This window comes from Staurois parvus, unplaced genomic scaffold (assembly GCF_062004578.1).
Source record: "Staurois parvus isolate SC_StPar_1 unplaced genomic scaffold, SC_StPar_1.0 ptg000011l, whole genome shotgun sequence".
Classification (NCBI taxonomy): domain Eukaryota; kingdom Metazoa; phylum Chordata; class Amphibia; order Anura; family Ranidae; genus Staurois; species Staurois parvus.
This window is the reverse complement of record NW_028317807.1, coordinates 36613471-36634044: the sequence shown is the minus strand read 5'-3', so window position 1 is coordinate 36634044 and position 20574 is coordinate 36613471. Positions and strand designations below refer to the sequence as shown.

Sequence of the window (20574 nt, the reverse complement as noted above, 5' to 3'; positions counted from 1 at the left end):
ACCCCTGGTTGGGGGGCATCTATTGTTTCTTGAGGGGAGATCTATTGTTGTTAATAGGGGATCTTATGCTCTGGGGTCTTATGTTGTTGGGGGCATCCACTGTTGAGGGGGAAAGGCCAATTTCTGCTATTGAGATCTAAGAGATCTATTGTTGCCAACAGGGTTTGTTTGTTGCTGGGGTAGACCTATTGTTGCTGGTGGGGATTTATTGTTGCTGGGGGGTTTATGTTCCTGTGGGGAGAGTCTATTTTTGCTGGGTGAGGGTCTGTTGTTGCTGGGAAGAATCTATTGTAGCTAGGAGGTATATTTTCATTAACCATTTCCATTCAAATTACTTAACACCACAAAATGATTCTCAGCTCTGTGTTCTCTAAAAGGATTGGTACTAGGAGGTGGATAGGGGATGGAGACAAGAGACAGTGCGTAGAGGTAGGTCAGGGTGGAGAGAGTGCCTGCATCTATTCTTTGAGAAAAAAAGCCCTGATAAATAAAATTATAATCATTTCAAATTATAGAAGCCTATTGTAAGAAAACCACAAGTCTTAAGCACCCTGAATACTAAAGATCATATTATAGTACTATTAACATAGAATTGTTAATTTGTTAATTGATAAAATATTCAATTTAATCTGGTAATCTGTGTCATTAGTTTTTACCACTGTACTATATGTGTATTGCCAGAACCATATGATATTAACAGAAGAAGTGTACTGCTATGGGTGTGGTCTTTTTGGCAAACAGACTTGAACATATGCAGACTTGGTTGATGATGCCAGTTTGAAAGGCGCAATTTTTGAAATATGACACCTATAACTGCTTTTTCGGTACTAACGCAATGCATTTTAGATGGTGGAAAACTACACTTAGAGCCAGCCCATTGCTGTTTGAATTCCATCAATGCACATCACAGTCATATGATTTACATATCATGTGTGCTTTCATTGCTTATGGTCAGCATGTATATGAACCCCTTTTATATATATCACATACGAGGGGTTTGATACAGTATATCCTGCCTAACAATATTTTCACTCTAAGTAGGGAATATGCTGGAGTCCATACAAGCAAGATTTTGGTGGGTTTAGCACATTTTTAAAATAGAAGAACATGCTTGCTAGAATAAAGTTAATATCTGTAGTGCTTTAATCAACTGTACAGCTTTTGAATCTCTATTTAATGATTTGTATTTCATAGACTTTCCTGCTTTTGAATGTAGCCTCTGTATTTAACAAACTTTTACCAAAACACACAAACAAGGGTAAACAGCTTGGAATGAATCAATTTGCGCACCAGGCACATTGTGATTTTATTTATTTGCTTACATATCTGCCTACAAATTTGTCCAGTCTGCAAAGGATCATTCTGTTTATGAATTGCAATTGTCTGGAGTCCAGTACTGTATAATTCTTTACAGATCATACAAACCTGCAAGTGAATGTTTAGTTAAATTAGAACTGTGCAAACTGTCACTAAAGGTAAACAAAGGCAAACTCAATTACAAAATAAATGCCTGTGTATATGAGCTCAGATTGGGTTCACAGATCCTTTAAAATGTAGTGACTAAATCAGGGGCGGACTGATAACTCATGGGGCCCCCAGGCAATAGGGGATCATGGGACCCCTGTGTCCTTGCCCACACTCAAAGCACACCAAAAAAGCCTATAAAAAAGGTACCAGGGGCATTTCATGGGGCCCCCCTACTGACCCCAGGCCCTCGGACTAAATTAGGATCACTGTATGAAACAAAATAAAAGTATGAGTGCACAAAAGCCAATAAAAATGTCTGCCATTACTTATGTCCAGTGTTCAATGAAGAATTAATCTAGTGGAGCTGGAAATGTGGTGGGGATAGAAGTGTGTGTGTGTGGGGGGTATCTTGCCACTGAATTCCCCAAGAGATAAAGAAAGCCAACAGATTATTCAATCCACCGGGCTCCACACACAATTGGAATATATCCCTTGCAACTGGCAGTAGGTTACACCTGTGTCCTGGTGTTGTGATCAATGGGTCTTCCCTGGTATGCATGTTGGGAATCACTGCCCATACTTTCTAAGCCGTTATCATAGGTTTATGAAGGACCACAAAATGCTTTTATCAAGGAGGTATATATATATCTGTAAATATAATCCTGCTGTCATGCAATCCCTTAGTAGGGACATCAGGCTGTAGACTTCTTTGTTATCAAGAATTGGTATAAATGGCTTGATGTCATGTGGAAAGTGCTATTGCTCATGTAATATCTAACACGATAGGTAAACCATTAGGGACCCTACACTCTGTATATGTTTCCAAAACTGAAATATAATATTATTATTCTTTTCGGGAGGAAATCTCTGGTTCTCTAGTTGCTGATGACAACAATTGGAGAGTCACAAACAATGTCTCCAAGTGGACATCACTACAGCTGTAACAGCTACTAAGTCCAGAATGCATATGACTATCAAAGTTCCGCTCAATATGTATTACACAAGCTTAAATCATATCAAAACCCAAAATAAAAATGTGATATATTGCAGCTTACCAATCTTTAGGTGTGGTGGCTGCATTAGTTTTCTTTTTTTAGTCTTTTTCTCTTTATTTTCACCTGGTAATCCAGCCAGACTGTTGTTTTTCAACTTCATTTATCAGACCAAGCTGTCCAACAAAACTGGCAGTTAAAGGGTTTAGGCAAACCATCTAACATTGACAAGGGTGCTTACAATGATAAGCTTTTATTCATTTATGTAAAACCTTTATTCCAAAGGAAAAAAATGTTGCTGTAACTGGTTAAAACATATTGGTGGAGTTCAGCTTTAATTTGTTAGTTAAGTCCATCTACTGTAAATTTGCTAGTGCCTCTAACACTACTATCTCCACAGGTAGATAATGCTGCTGTCCAAGGGTGGCACCCTTACTCCTCTCTAGAGTGCAGCCACCCTAAAACAGGAAGTGTGTTAGGCTGACCATAGATTGTTCAAATCTTGGCCAGTTCAGCAGGAACCAGGTGAGATTCGACTGTGTATGGGCAGGTTGAATGTACCAAGTTGATTGATCGATCAACTTGAGTACAACCAGCCTGTCGGATTTACTTGCAATTATCACTAGTGGCCCCTATAGCCACTAGCGATAATCACTGCCTTCTCCAGGCGTGGCCGACTTCCTTCGCCCACCCCCTCCCCCCAGCCGAGAGAAGACAATTGTACAGCAGAAGGGATTTCCCTATCAGAATGGGGGAATTGTGCAAATTTCTTTCCTGCAACCCGATGCACTGTCTATGGCCTTCCTTCCTAATCACCAGGTGATGATATAAATAAGCCTAAAATAAGATGCAGGCACCCTATTTAAGGATTGGTAAGCTGCAATATATTACATTTTTGTTTTTTTGAGGGGTTTTGATACCCTTTTAGTGCTTAACATACCCAAAACAAACATGGACACTTACAGAGCAAATACTAAAGCAATAAAACACTCACATTAATATACATATATAACACAACACAAATGCAGAAAATCAGCGTAAGCATGACATAGTAACTAAAAACTAGTATAGGAATTACAATGGAAAAAGTGATTGTAGCTTGACAGTGATATGATCACTTTAAGCCATATAAAGTTAATTGGAGTATAAAAAGTCTATAAAAGTAACATACTATTGGACATAGAAGCAAATGTGGATTGGAGTAGTCAGACAAACAGCAGCAAATCAGAGAACATGTAACACCAACACCATAAAGGGAGAATGCTTTTTACTATCATGCAATAGCCTGGCCTAATTCCTAGATACTCGGACACACCCACATTAGAAAGATATTGGGGGAGGGGGGCACTATACACACACCTAACTGCACACATCCCCCTGCAGCCTGCCTGTTAACCATTAACACATGGGAGTCTGTTTGGTTCAGTGCAAAAGAAACAGCAGGAAAAGTTTAGCAGTTTCCCCTGGCAACGTATTTCACTTTCAAATGACACAGCTAATTCAATTCATTGCTGCTGGCAACAGCTCAAATTTTGCCCAAATTTTCATAAATCAAGACCATTGCATAGCATGCATTTCAGTCTATGACAAAGTACTCTTTTTATACTATATTAGGTTACTGATCAGTATACAACAAAAGCAAAGAACTATTTTTTATATGTGATTCCTTTTTACTATTCAATGTAAAACACAAGAAAATTATTATTTTATATGTGATTCCTTATTACTATTCAATGTAAAACACAAGCAAAGTATTATTTTATATGAGGTTCTTTATTAGTGTTCAGTGTAAAACACAAGCAAAGTACTATTTTATATTAGATTACTATTCAATGTAAAACAAAAGCAAAGTATTATTTTATATGAGATTCTTTATTAGTGTTCAGTGTAAAACACAAGCAAAGTACTATTTTTTATTAGATTCCTGATTACTATTCAATGTAAAACACAAGCAAAGTACTATTTTATATTAGATTCCTGATTACTATTCAATGTAAAACACAAGCAAAGTACTATTTTATATTAGATTCCTTATTACTATTCAATGTAAAACACAAGCAAAGTATTATTTTATATTAGATTCCTTATTACTATTCAGTGTTAAAACACAAGCAAAGTACTGTTTTTATATTATGTTCCTTATTACTGTTAACTATAAAACACAAGCAAAGTACTATTTTATATTAGATTCCTTATTACTATTCAGTGTAAAAGCAAAGTACTATTTTATATTAGGTTCCTTATTATTGTTAACTATAAAACAAAAGCAAGTTACTATTTTTATATTAGGTTCCTTATTATTGTTAACTATAAAAGATAAGCAAAGTACTATTTTTATATTAGGTTCCTTATTATTGTTAACTATAAAACAAAAGCAAGTTACTATTTTTATATTAGATTCCTTATTACTATTCAGTGTAAAAGCAAAGTACTATTTTTATATTAGGTTCCTTATTATTTTTAACTATAAAACAAAAGCAAATTACTATTTTATATTAGATTCCTTATTACTATTCAGTGTAAAAGCAAAGTACTATTTTTATTTTAGTTTCCTTATTAGTGTTAACTATAAAATAAAAGCAAAGTACTATTTTATATTAGACTCCTTATTACTGTTCAGTGTAAAACACAAGCAAAGTACTATTTTGTATATATTAGATTTGTTATTACTGTTCAGTATAAAACAAAAGCAATCTGCCTTATGCTTTGCCTCTCTTCCATATCTCTTCTGCTCACTGTTATGAGTTAAAACTGTCTTACTACACTGAATCACCCTGCTTCCCTCCATACAAGACTGAGTATCATATTGCCTCTCTAATCCAGCATTATGTCTTTAATTATGTGTTGGGTTAGTAAGAACATATCAGTTTATTACTCTCCCTTATCCTGCAGTGGCCCATATCACATTGCTGTGCTGTGTCCCCCCATCTGTATATCAATGGCACACAATGCATCTCACTCTGTCGCCCTGCACACTCTCTATTTTACTATATATTTCCAGTAAAAGGCAGTATAGTTCCCAGCATAGCTGCACTTGCCCTTGTGTATTATTATTTAGTGTAATATGTATATATAAGGTCTATAAACTGAAATATGTGCACCACCCATACCTAATATTAATACTAAAAATACCTAAAAACTTCTCAGCTTTCCTCTGTATTAATATGATTTTTAAAATATTCCCAGATCTTGCATACCCCTGAGCTGGAGAAGAGATAGAAGGTAACTTGTCAGCTTCACACGTGTGTGCCAGTCATGTTCTTCCGTCAGGACTGCTGTGATGCTCTGCCAGGCAGAGGTTTCTCCTGGTCTCCTAGGACTGATGGGAATAGAGATGGTGAGGGGTCCAGCTGCTGAGATCGAAGGTAGCAGCTAGGACTGAAAGAGGGAAATCCAGTCCCCTGCAATCCCAGCCCAAATGAGAAGCAGTTCAAAATACTCTCCCACTCTTCCTCTCCAAACCTGCCCTCTTTCTTTCCTTCCAAACCTGCCCCCCTTTCCAAACTGCTCCCATCTGGCTCCTATCACTGGCTGATGTCACTACTTCATGTTTAACCCTCAAGCCACTATGGAACGTATGTATCACGGTCATCATATCCCTGACTCCGTCAATGATGCCAAATCCAGGTGGTCTGTACAGGGCTCAGTCATCTTCTGTTTAAAGCAGTGTGTATAAGCAGAATGGAAATAAACAGCACAGACATGGAGCAAATGCTGTCACAATCCCAATCAGAGGAGTGTAAATAAAGAACCGACTGTTAGCGTTACTATGAGGTGGACTGATGGCAAAAAAATATTATGATACAAAAAAACCCTTTGAAATGTGCATGACAGGAGACTATAAAGAGACTGGAGCTGGCAATACACTACACAAATTTTGTCCGGTTCCTAATAAACCAGTCGAAATTCTCTCAGTGTGTGGCCCTGTCACTACCCTCCTGCTCAACATCTTTCTATTGAAAAATCGATGGAGCCAGGCAAAAAATTGTTGACTGAATAATAGTTGCATCCAATTAGATAAAGCCGCTGTTCAGGTATTCTTTAGTCGGCCATAGATGGATTGAAAGTCGCCCAGTTCAGCAGGAACCAGACAGATTTTGATTCTTCTATGGGCAGGCTGGTTGTACTGAAGTTGATCTATCAATCAATTTCAGTACAACCAGCCTGTCGGGATTTTTTGTATGATCATTGCTACCAGCTATAGCGCCAGCAGTGATCATTGTATTCTGATGGCAGGGAAACCTCCTGCTGTCAGAATACAATACAGCAGCAGGAGGGATTCCCCCATCAACACTGACTGTGTTGATGGGGGAATCGAGAGATTTTCTTTCCTTCAACCTGTGAAAGAAAATTGTATAATATATAATCAGCCTTAAGCCTAGTACACACTATCAGTTTTTTCCATTGAACCCAGCTTAGCAAAAAAAAACTGAAAAACTCGGGAGGAGGTCTCTGTACTAACAATCCAATGTTAGTACAGTGATCTCTCTACTGAGCTATTGTGTTCTGACAGGGGGATGGCCTCCCTGCCAGAACACACCGGTCATCGCTCTCAGCCATTGGCTGAGAGCACTGATCGGATACCAATTGCCAGACCTTTTTTGGTCATGCCCCTTCAACAGAGGCTGGACGTTCGGCTGGCTTCTGTTGGCCCGACTGTCGTACACACAGGCTGAATGTCAGCCGGTTTCTATGGAACTGGCCAATGCTGCCCATTATACAGCCCCTGGTGCCATGTTAGAATATACACTCACCGGCCATTTTATTAGGTACACCTTGCTAGTGCCAAGAAAATATCCCCCACACCATTACAACACCGCCACCACCAGCCTGAACCATTGATACAAGGCAGGATGGACTCATGCTTTGTGCATGAAGATCCCAGTAGATCAGCAGTTTTTGAAAAACTCAGACCAGCCCGTCTGGCACCAACAACAATGCCACATTCAAAGTCACTTAAATCCCCTTTCTTCCCCATTCTGATGCTCAGTTTGAACTCCAGCAAGTCATCTTCACCACGTCTTCATGCCTAAATGCATTGAGTTGCTTCCATTGGCTGATTGGCAATTTGTGTTACCAAGCAATTGAACAGGTGTACCTAATAATATGGCCAGTGACTGTAATAGCCACAGTGGCAGTTTCGTCCTTCTGAGCTAAACAAAACAAATCTAATTGTGTATGGCCAGTTTAGGAATGAGATGCGTCATTGATGTGTCTGTGTTATCTGATAAGACATAGGAGCAGTGTCCTGTCAAATCCATCTCCCAGCTTCCTTCTACTAATCTACATTCTTTTTCACAGACACAGAGAGGAGAAACTATCTGGGAATAAGCTTCCAGGATTTCAATTTGGCAAATCTACACTTTTTTGTACTTTCTTGGCAGATGCTGTGAAGAAGGTTATGCAAAAGGCAATAATATCAGTGTCTGAATCTAAAGAAATTCTAGAAGATAGTCATATTTGCGCAAATTAAACTTATCTGCATCCAGTAGATCTTTACTACTGGTCTAATAATAATCCCACAACTATAAAATGCTGAGCTTAAGTCTCAGAAGAAGCTCTCAGTAGCCAAATGAACTTTACACATCTGGTGTGGCATTGTATTGCCTAGTGAGACATTAGAAAACTGATATTTTTTTGTGAATCTATTTTATTGAGGTATTCAGGTGACCCTGGGAAAATTGAAGCATTCATCGGCACACCTGCCATGAATCAAAATAAGAACATCCACAAGGGATACCTCTGATAGTAGAAGACTAGAGGTACAAATAATCTGTGTGTAGGCTGAGAGCACCAGGAAAGCCAAGCACCCATAGAACAAGTAAGGCCTCTTTCACACAGGCGTCCCATTTGTCCGTTTTTCATCTGTCCGTTTATGGATGAAAAACAGACACCCATGCATTTCTATGGATTAGCGGATGTAAACTGATGATCATCTGTTTCCATCCACTGATGTCCGTATCCGTTAATATCCGTTTGTTTTTTTTTCTGTAAAAAAACTAGAACAGACAAAAAAGAATGCAATGGATGAAAACAGATGAAACGGATGAAAAACAGATGTAAACAAATGAAAAACGGATGTAAAATGGATGAAAAAATTGATGTAAACTGATGAAAAAACGGATGTAAACTGATGAAAAACGGATGTAAACGGATCAGTTTTTGCTTGGAAAAAACGTGACTGAACTGATGAAATCTCCTAGATTGTAAACTCGAAAGAGCAGGGCCCTTGAACCCCTCGTGTTTTGTTTTGTATTTCAATGGTTTTTATTAATTTTAAACAGTATAAAACAGAGGCAACAAAACACACCCACGCAGGGGCTATCAATTGCACCAATAAAAAAGGCATAATAGAGCAGACAACGCTCTAATTCCAATAAGGCAAAACGTATGCCCACGCAGGGGCTATCAATGGCACATAGGTTACAATAACATCAATAAGACTCTGACTATCGCAACTAAAGACAGTTGTCCACTGTCACATCAAAACAAACAGAAAAGGAGAGAAGAAGAGCAGAGAAGAAAGGGAAAAAAAAAACAAAAAACCAAAGAGCAGGGGTCCACGAGCGCCAATACCAAACTCCATTACCTCCCCACACTGGCCGGGGGGAGCGTGGGAAAGGCGTATTGCAACCACGGCTCCCATACTTTCAAAAATTTATGTTGAGAGTCGTTGCATATACTCGACATCTGTTCGTTGAGCATCATAGTAGTCATACGATCCCGCACCCCCTGGAAAAGTACAAACGGACTCTTCCAGGCCTGAGCAATTGTCCTAGTAGCCGATAAAAACAAATAGGAAGCCAACCACTGCTGGCGAGCCAAGAGGCCCGGTATGGGGCAATGAAGCAAAGCATACCGAGCATCCCGGCGTATGGAGAGATGGAACAAAGTGAAAAGGAGGCCAAACACACGAGACCAAAAACGAACCAACCTCGGGCATGACCACCAGATATGCAGTACATCGCCACGATGGCCACAACCCCGAAAACATCAATCACTACAGGCACGGTTAGCCTGGGCCAGACGAGCCGGAACCCAGTACCAACGAAACAATACCTTGTAGGCTGTTTCCAGCGTGGTCATATTAAATGAACATTTAGCTATGAGAGACCAGGCCCTACTCCAGTCCTCCGGATCCACAGCCACTCCCAGGTCGCATTCTCACTGAACAACATATGAAAGAGAAGTGTGAAACGAGCGTCTGTTCAAAGTTGCGTAAAGAAGGGAGATAAGGCCCGGGGCGCCTTAGTGCTGCTGGCAAAGCCGTTCAAAGGCAGATTTCTGATATGGGAAAGCAGAAGTGGCCCTCAGCGAAAGTAGCCAGTGCCGCAATTGAAGGTACCGAAAAAATTCCGCTGGGGGAACATCCCGAGACTCCCGAAGGACATTCCAGGCGGGAAAGGACCGAAAAGTCAAAAAGTGTTGCACCTGTGAGAAACCATGAGCCACCCACCAAAAAAATGCCCTCGGGCAATCTAGACCCGGAGGGAAAAGAGGGTTGTTAACGATTGGAAGCAAGGGCAAAAAGGGTGACATCAGGCCACTGGAGTAACGTACCGAGTCCCAGACTTGTAGGCCATGGAGCAACATCAGACTCAGCGCCATAGGGCGCAGGGCAGGGGAAAGCCATAGGAGTGTCGAAAGTGTGATAGGGGCACAATTAGGTAGTTCCAGCAGGACCCAGAGAGGAACATCGGAGGAAGCGTGCAACATAGACAGCGGGGCAATCTGGCTCGCCTGATAATACTTAGCTACATTGGGTACCCCAAGACCACCCTGGAGTCTATGAGCAAAGAGCGTATTTCTAGAGACTCTGGGTGTTTATCGGCCCAGATAAAACGCATGAACTTTGCCTGAAGCAACCGAAGAAAGTGAGGGGGAACCCGCACCGGGAGGGTGCGAAAATAATATAACAATTTCGGCAAGATGGTCATTTTCACTGAATGAACCCGTCCTATCCAAGACAGGTGCGGAAATTGCCAGGAATGCATAAGAGAAGATAAAGAGCTAAGCAAAGGATAATAATTTGCAGCAAAAAGGGAGTCATAGGTGGGGGTCAAGCGAATGCCCAAGTATTCCAGAAAAGAGGAAGCCCACCGATAAGGGAAGTGGGATTGTAGGCGCGAAACCAAATCTGAAGCCAAAGTAATATTGAGAGCGACGGTTTTATCCAAGTTGATACGTAGACCCGAAATCAAGGAGAAGCGCTCAAGAACTCGTTGCAAGTTAGGAAGCATCATCAGAGGATTAGTAAGGGTCAAGAGGGCATCGTCCGCAAAGAGGCTCAGCTTAAACTCCTGTCCCACGTATGGAACCCCCGATATATTGCAATCGGTCCGGAGCGCTAAAGCCAGTGGCTCAAGCGCCAGGACAAAGAGCGCTGGGGACAGCGGGCAACCCTGCCTCGTCCCTCGCCCAACAGGAAAGGGATCCGAGAAATACCCAGCGTATTTAACGGAGGCCGAGGGAAAGGAATACAAGGCCTGAATCCAAGAGAGAATAGAATCCCCGAAACCCCAACGAGACAGCACAAACCGCAGATATTCCCAAGATAGAGAATCAAAAGCTTTATATATGTCCAAGGACAGTAGGAATCCTGGGATTTTCCGTTGTTGCAGAAAATGTATAAGATGGACCACCTTACGGACGTTATCACCCGCCTGCCTCCCGGGGACGAACCTTACTTGGTCCCGGTGGACCAGGCTACACAAATATTTATTGATGCGAAAACTAAGGATCTTGCCCAATATCTTCAGGTCTTCATTAAGAAGAGAAATGGGCCGGAAGGCTTGCGGTTCCTGGACATCGTCGGTCGTCTTAGGAATCATAGAGATATGTGCCCTAAGTGCGTCCGGAGAGGGCAAAGAGCCCTGTCGTAACTCATTGAAATAGGCCGCTAAAAAGGGCGCCAATAGGGCTGAGAATTTTTTATAATAGAGACCGGAGAAGCCGTCGGGACCTGGGGCCGCGGTGGACCGTAAAGATTTGATCGCTTGGAGCACTTCCGGTACGGTGACACCAGCATTGAGGGCCGCCTGTGCTGCCTCGGTTAATCCGGGAAGATGGAGGTCTTGAAAGAATGCCTCTGCCTGGGCCACAGGGAAAGGATCTGGGGCAGCATAGAGGCGTGAAAGGAAGTCCGAAAATCGGGAAACAATCTGCTGGGGATTAGAAGTACAGCCACCTGTGGAAAGTCGAAGTCGAATCGGTTTATGGGGTTTCCCCACAGAATTGAGTTTCCTGGCTAGCATGGGACCGGGCTTATTAGCGCAGGAGTAAAATTTATGTCTGGTCCAACGCAGGGCCCGTTCCGCCTCCGAAGAGGCGAGGAGGTCCAATTCTGTCGCCAGAGCGTCCCGAGCGCGTTTATGGGCCACGGATGGAGATGACTTCCAACGCGCATCCGCAGAGGCCAGGAGAGAATGAAGCTCCAAGAGTCGGCGTTCCCGCTTCCGGACCGCAGCCAGCTGTATAACATGACCCCGCTTCGTGGCCTTATGTGCTTCCCAAAGGGGCACTGCTGAAGAGACCGATCCCGAATTTTCCGCAAAGTATGTTCGTAAAAAGAATTCTATTTGTTGGCAGGTAGCCTGAGTGGTCAGCAAAGAGTCATTGATGCGCCAATGAAAAGGGCGCCGTTCTGACCCAGAAAGGGCAACGAGGAGTACCAAGGGATCATGATCTGACCAGGGTGAGGAGGGAATAGTTATCCGCCGGACCGAGGGGAGCTGCTGGACCTGCATGAATATATGATCAATTCTACAAAAACTGTCATGAGGATTGGAATAGAACGTAAAGTCGCGTTCAGTTGGATGAAGTTCCCTCCAGACGTCCGCTAGCCCCGCCGTCCGCAAAAGAGAGCGCATACGTTCCTCTAGCACCAAGTCATGAGACGGGGTCGCTCCCCGTGCGTAGCGCCTATCCAATGTGGAATCCAAGGTAACATTCGAATCCCCCATAACAAGAAGAAGACCCTTAGAGTGTCGAGAAACAATGGTGCAAAGATGCAAAAATGCTGGAAACGGTTAGGCGCATAGTAAGAGACAAAGGTAACCTCCTGGTCCCAGAGGGTGCCTTGCAGAAGCAAATACCTGCCCGTGGGGTCCGCTATATTCCTAGAACAGACAAAGGGGAGATTGCGTTTAAAAGCTATCAGAACACCCCGGCGCTTCTCAGGAGCCGAGGCCGTGTAAAAGATGGGATAGTGAGGTGAAAGATAACGCGGAGCGGAGGACTGAGAAAACCTGATCTCCTGTAGACATACCACATCAATTTGTTGCGATTTGAGGTGATGAAAAACTTTAGCCCGTTTTTGAGGCGAATTGAAGCCTTGAACATTTTGTGAATGTATTTTCAAAAGGGGCGAGGCCATGGCGGTATCAACGCAACACGCTCAGCAGAAAAAAGCCCAAAGCAGCCAGCAATCTCCACTCCCAATGGTGATCGGACCATGGCGTCGCGGAACCCTGCAGAAATCAAAAACGAAAAAAAACAGAGAAAAAGAAAAGAACAAAGAAAGAAAAAAGGAAAAAGACACAAAAATTATACACAACAGTGCAATTGTGTCACACCAATGGTGACGTGCATCCTACACATGAAGGATACAGTTAGGGGTAACTCTACCACCGGACACATGGCTGCAAATGGAAACATCAAAACAGAAGCCCTCAGAGGGCAAAAAGGTAATAAACATAATATAATGTTTGATGACTGAATGAACTGGGCTCCGATCCGCAGCCTCCGGCGAAAGAAGGTGTAAGGATTCCAGGAGAGAGTGAGCCTCCTCTGGTGTAGCCACAGAGTGACTGCGGCCCTGGTAGGTGAAGGTGAGGCGGAACGGAAAGCCCCAGGCGTATTTAATACTATGTTTCACCAGGACCGAAGTGAAGGGCTTCAACTGGCGGCGCTTTTGAAGAGTGGTCTGGGAGAGGTCCGCGAAGAGCTGATAGCGATGCCCCTGGAAGCTGAGATCAGGTTTATTTCTGGCCGCCAAGAGGATGGTTTCCTTAGTGCGGTAATAAGTGAACTTGATGATAATGTCTCTCGGTCGTGTTTTGTTTTGTTACTGTATTGTCTCATGTTCTGTCCCCCACTATATTATACAGCGCTGAGCAAACCTTTTAGCGCTATATAAATACTGTATAATAATATAATAATAATGAAAAAAATGGAACACCCGTGTGAAAGGGGCCTAAGCCCAGTTATGCGGTGTCTCCTACTACATTCTGAGTTAGGCTTTGTTCATAAGGGCTTCAAGTTAGACAAAAGCAATATGTACAGTAAACTCCATTCCAAGCAAGGGGCCCCAGATATTCATCTCTCTCTCCTGTGAATTGGTGGGACACACACTGAACCCCTTTTTACTCTTCACAAAAAAAGTAACGTAGTTAATACACAAACACGAAGAAAAAGTCCTTTATTTTTTTTTTTTTAAATAAACCTCGTCCCATAATGTAAATACAATATCAATCACTTTGTCTTGTGACAAAGATCTATCGTTAATCGTTAATCGCAATGAGCAACATCCTGACCACCTGCACTACAACTATCCTTTCATGCTGTACCATTGTCACAAGTGACAGCTCCTGGGCTGGCTGCTGAACGTCAGCAAACTGGCCAGAGGAGCTAGATGACATCATTGACCACAAATGGTCACAATCATATGTGGTCAATAAAATCATCCAGGATTCCCCAGCCAATTTACAAACAGAAGCCAGCAGGGAAGAAACTGACATTTAGCTGAATTTTTAAGCCTGGACACTTTCACCCCTTTCCAGTCCAGGCCAATTTTCAGCTTTCAATGCTTTCCCACTATGAATGACAATTACTCCGGCATACAACACTGTATCTAAATGAAATTTTTATCACACAAATAGACCTATCATTTGGTGGTATATAATCACCACTGGGTTTTTTATTTTTTGCTAGATAAACGAAAAAAAAACAAAAATTTTGAAAATTAAAACGTTTATCTTAGTTTTTGTTATTAAATTTTGCAAATAAATATACTTTCTTCATAAATTAAGGCTAAAATGTATTGTGCTACCTTTTTATTGGTAGAAATAACCCAAACCAGTGTATATTATATAGTCTTTGTGAAAGTTAGAGTCCACAAACCATGGTATATATATTTGAAAATTGATCAGTCCTGATGTGCTGACTACCTATATAATTTCTTGGGGCCCTAAAATACCAGAACAATACAAATACCCCCCCAAATGACCCCTTTTGGAAAGTAGACAGTGTGAGGTATTTAATAATAGGCATGGTGACATTTTTGAAGTTGTCATTTTTTGCCAAATTTTTTGGGGAAAATTATGAAAATAAATAATTTTCTTTTTCACGAAGTTGTCAAGTTATTTCTCTCACACGGCATAAGCATACTTGCAATTACACCCCAAAACACATTCTCTAACTCTTCCTGAGTATGGTGATACCACATATGTGAAACTTTTTTACAGCCTAGCCACATAGAGGGGCCTCACATCCAATAAGAACCCATAGGAGTTCTAGGGACAAAAATTACAAATCTAATTTCTTGGCTATCTATTACAGTTTTGGAATTCCTAGAACAGCAGAACAATGGCAACACCCACAAAATTTTGGACCCCATTTTGGAAAACAAACACCCCAAGGTATGTTTTATGAGGCATAGGGAGTCATTTGAAGACTTAATTTATTGTCACAGGTTTTTGGAAAATGTGAAAAGAAAATGAAAATGTATTTTTTTATGCAAAGTTGTCAATTTATGAGATATTTTTATTACACAGGACAGGCATACTTAAAATTACACCTCAAAACACACTAATTGTATGGGACTTTTTCACAGCCTAGCCACATAGAGAGGCCCCACATCAAATAAACACCTTTTGGCTTTCTAGGGGCAAAAATTGCACATCTAATTTCTTGACTACCTCTCACAGTTTTGAAGGTCCTGGAGCACCAAGACAATGGAATTACCCACAAAATGACCTTATTTTGGAAAGAAAACACCCCAAAGTATGTTTTAAGAGACATAGGGAGTCTTCTGAAGACTTCATTTTTTGTCACCACTTTTTGAAAAATGTGAAAAGAAAATGAAAATGTATTTTTTTACGCAAAGTTGTCAATCTATGAGATATTTTTATTACATAGCATAGGCATACTTAAAATTACACCTCAAAACACATTCATTCCTCCTGAGTATGTCGATACCACATGTATGGGACTTTTTCACAGCCTAGCCACATAGAGGGGTCCAAAATTCCAATAAGCACCTTCTGGCATTCTAGGAGCAAAGATTACACATCTAATTTCTTTACTAACTATCACAGTATTGGAGGTCCTATAGCACCAGAACAATGACAACACCTACAAAATTACCCAATTTTGGAAAGCATGGGGAGTCGTCTGAAGACTTAATTTTTTTTACACAAGTTTTTAGAAAATGTAGAAAAAAAGAGTGTTTTTTTTTTTTCCTTTTTTGCAATGTTGCCAATTAATAAGATATTTCTAACACACCGCGTAGGCATTCACATAACACATCAAAACACATTCTGCTACTTTTCCTGCGTATGGGGATACCACATGTGTAAGACTTTTTCAGTGTTTGGACTGATTACAGGACATTGCAACCTGTATATCACAAAAATCAGCAAACATTACACTATATATTAATATAGCGTAGTGTAGCTTCACCTACAGCAGTCCCTGTTCCTAAAAGCTTAACCTACTGGTACGTGGCTGCCCACATAGCACTATGTTCAGGAAATTGAACAAAAGATAAACCAAAGAGTGCCTGTGGTTTCAGTAGTGCAGTTGTCCACAGAGGATGGGTGGCACTAGTGTCTTGCAGGAAGGTAGTCAGTGGAATGTGCAGATGGGTCAGTACAGGTGCTATGCATAGACGTGGTGAGCAAACAGGCAAAGCAGTGGTCCATGAAGAAGGCAGGGACATGGTCCATAAAAAGGCCACAGTCAGTACAGACAGAGATGTGGTCAAAGGATTGGTCCAGGCAGAAACATTAGGCTAGGGCCTTGGTTAGGTAAGACTGGACAAAGGGGTAGAGGCTTCTTCCCACCCAAATCACTTTGAAGCCTCCGGTCTCCAGAATTACAAAACCCAAAAAAAAACAAAACTTTGTTTTCTCCACTGGGAAACACTTATCTAGATCCCCTCACATACGTGAGACCCCTGTGTTGTCTTGAATCCCACTACTACAGTGGGAGGGTGAAAGATCAGTCCAGGAGGCAGGCAAAAAACATGGTCGATTAAGAGGCCAAGGTCAGTTCAGGTGGCAAACACAGGCATGGTCGATTAACAGGCCGAGGTCAGTTCATATGGAAGGCAGAGGCAGTCAAATGAATCCAGGCAACAGACAGAAACATGGCAGGGAAATGGCACATAGAGGACAACGAGAAATATCTTCACCATGCTTCACTAATAACGTAGTGATGTATGGTAGATACGAAAGCACTCTCCTATACAGAGACCAGGCTTTGAGGGACACTGGGGACAACAGTATCGGGTGTCACACATTTTGGAGCATACACAACATTCTTTTTGAGAATGACGCTCTGCTTGGGTAGGGGGGAGGATATCGGGGAAATGTCTATCATGCAGTCGGCTCACTGCATCAGAGCAAATTTGTTCAGGTACAGGGCTTTCTTGATAGATGAGGGATGTGATAATCTCTTCCTGATAGTGTAAGAAGGTGATGGGTCTTTGTGTGGACTTCTGGTAAATGATGTAGGAATTGTACAGGGCCAAATGGAAAAGTGTCATACCTGATTGGAGACTGAAATGACGAGGTCGGCCTCACTTGCGTCACTAGCAGGGGCGGACTGACCATTTGGAAACTCGGGCACTGCCCGAGGACCCGGGGTCAGTAGGGGGCCCCATGAGATGCCCCTGGTACCTTTCATTAGCTTTTTCATAGGCGTTTTTGGGTGTGGGCAAGGACACAGGGGCCCCATGATCCCCTATTGCCCAGGGGCCCCATGAGTTGTCAGTACACCCCTGGTAACTAGCCCTGACTCCACTGGAAGTGGAACAGAGAGTGTCTAGGGACCAGGGGGACAAGAGTGCCAGCAGATGTTGTTTGCAGCTCTTCGCAGCTGGAGACTTTGGAAGACTGATGAACCTCTGATTCAGGAACAGAAGTGAAATGCAGAGCTGGTATGTTAGGTCGCCAGGTATGCACCAGAGGAAAACAGGAAGCTGGGATGGGAGACAGGAACAATATCATAGGAATAGCCAGGGTCATCAACGGGCGGACAGTAAGGTACGAAATCATAAGCAAGCCAAAGTCAGGAGCGGAGCCAAAGTCAGGAACAAGTATCAAGCAGGAGAGTAATCAGAGTCAGGTCAGGAGCAAGCCGGGTCAGCAACAAGGAAATCACACAGGAACAAGCAGGAAACGGGGAACAGCTGAAGACCAGTCAGCACTCAGCACAGGCAGAGGCACCTTTTAAATATTCCGTCTGGCGCCAATCTTCACTGTGCCTGTGCACGTGCGCGTGCGCGTGCGCGATCGCGCATTTCTTTGCACATGTGCACTTCTATTTGCCAATCGTCTCACCGGGATTCCCTTACAAAAAGGTAGAAGGATACTTTTTTATAACAGTGGATTGATCTTATGGTGGGTAAGTAGGGCTGTAACATTTGATCATTTAAATCCACTCCCCCCATGAACAGGTTGTAATTGTGTATGCACTGGGGTTTTGGGGGGTTTTGGGGATGGGACCGTGTCTTCCTTGAATGTCCACGTAAAGGTGGTATCCCTGATTGAACAGTGGGTATACCAGGTCCCAGAAACTTTTCCGCTGCTCCCCATAAGTTGGGCATTCAGGGGGCTCTAGCTGACTGTCCTTTCCTTCGTAGATATGGAAATTTTTGATTGATCAGAGGCCGAATTTTATAATATTTGTCATACTTGGGGTGATATCTGGGGAGACAAAGGGAATTATGGCTGAAATGTAGAAAGCGCATAATTATTTTATAGTGGGTCCTGGACATAGTGGCAGAATAAAGCGGCATGTGATTAAAGGGATTTGTTGGCCAATAAGCCTACAGTTAATTTTTTGTTAGTCCCATATTAAATGGCCAAGAAACACTTTAAACTCTCGAACTGTGAGGTGTTTCCACTCAAATGGGTGGGCATAAGCGTAGTGGGGATTTTGGGTGATAAATTGCTGGGCAAAAAGATTGCATTGGTCCACGACTGAATTCAAAAACGCTGCCATGAAAAATAAATGGAATAAATACATGGCTGTAAAATTTTGGGTTTCTTCCGGAATGCTTGGCTGGGCTATGAATGGGGGAATTATAGGTGCTCCTGAATCTGAACATAGCCACACAGGGTTTAAAAGTGCATCTGGGACAGCAGTATGGGCCCTAATCCTAGGTGGCTGATGTGACACCCGATTAGCACTTGCACTTGCACTGCTGGTACTAGCCATGTCACAGGGAGGTATTGAGCTGCTGGTGGTTGCTTGTTGCTCCTTAGAGCACCTCATTCTTTTTGGTGGAGCAAGTTTTTCTTCTGAATTAGAGACTGAACCGCTGCTGTCCATTGGTTTATATACAGAATCTGAGTTCTCCGTTACTCTCATCTGTCATACTCAGAATTTGAAACACCTCCTCGCTTGTGTAGAATTTTATGGACATATTGTTGACACTGGTATGGCAGTGATCAGGACCCACTGGTATGGCGGTGATCAGGACCCACTGGTATGGCAGTGATCAGGATCCACTGGTATGGCAGCGATCAGGACCCACTGGGATGGCAGTGATCACGACCCACTTGTTTGGCGGTGACCAAGATGATGGTGTTCTCAATCAAACTGTCGAGCCACCAAATGGCTGGTGTCATAACTGAGCACATGTGCAGGGGTGCAACATTATGTGCAGGTGAAAGGCATCCACAAGTATGCTATTTAAAGCAATTGTGTATTTTCAAAGTTGACCTTTACACTACATTAAAAGACCTGCTCCCCCTAAGCAGTATTTTTTTTTTTTTTTTTAATACATGTCCACCATCACAGTGCCCATCTACATATGCCTTTTTTTTCCAAAAGCTTGGCCAGAATAAAAATTACAAGATTTGTCTTCTATAGACTTCAGTGGGGTTCAGGTTCTATGTTTCATGTTTGCTGATTTTATACTAGGTTCGTAAACTTGTGTCATGGATAAAGAACAGGTGTGTGTTATGTACATAGAAGAGTGTCTGTGTCTGATAAAAAGTCAGATGGAATCCTTTTGTCCAAGTGGTCCTTTATAGATCCATCATTTTGTTGAGCACATCTCTGCATCTAATCAATATGGTAGTGCCAGTCTTGTCCATCTACAGTTTGAGCTTTATATGAAAAAGGCCCAACAACAACTATGACCTATTTTAGACCAGCCCCATAATTCTTACCATGCATGTAGAGAAAATGAACACAAAGTCTTGGAAGATAGAGGTGAATCCGGGTTTTATTGTTGCTTTTTCTCAAATTAATTAATCAAATTTAGATTATGACAGTTAAGACATGTTTTAAGATGGCACCCCATAAAAATTTCAGCAGGGTTGACATTTGTTGTTGAGCATGAATTAACATGCTGAGCTAAAAGGAATTATGCGTGCCTTGTCATCCAGTCCCATTCTGTCATTTTTCCCACCTATAACTGTCTACACCATTATCTTTGGCTGTCCAGCCAGCTTAAAGCAATAGTCAAAGCTTGTTTTTTAGCAACATTTTTGAACTCTTTAGAAGTAATAGCTGCTCCCATTGTCAGATAAAATAATATCTGGTTTTCTGTAAGGATACGCAGGCCTGCCAAAAATATACAACTTTCACAAAGTTCACATCAGTCCCAGGCCACCACCACAGCTCCTTAAAAATTATGTGCACAGTAGCAGAGTGAGCAAAATGTCTAGAAAAATTGTGTGATTTCTTTCGGAAAAAAATGACTTGGTTTTCATTACAAGCTCTCCTTATGTACAAGTGGGTGACTGGCATATGGTTTGAATTCTGCTGAAAATTTTTCAGCAGGCCATCCCCTTCACACCCAGTTGAGATAACAATGAATTTTTGCAGTCAATTTTGATATCCAAATGTTGTCCAGTGGTGAATCAAGAAGTGATTACAT

At 42.0% G+C, this 20574-nt stretch overlaps 1 protein-coding gene across 1 annotated transcript in view; it reads right to left on the bottom strand.

Moving 5' to 3' along the window:
- Positions 1 to 5880, bottom strand: part of COL6A3 (collagen type VI alpha 3 chain) — a 171005-nt gene extending 165125 nt beyond the window's left edge. The window contains exon 1 of the mRNA XM_089672429.1: positions 5657 to 5880. The gene's annotated coding sequence lies outside the window, so the exon portion shown is untranslated. The remainder of the gene's footprint in view (positions 1 to 5656) is intronic.
- Between the last annotated feature and the right edge of the window lie 14694 nt (positions 5881 to 20574).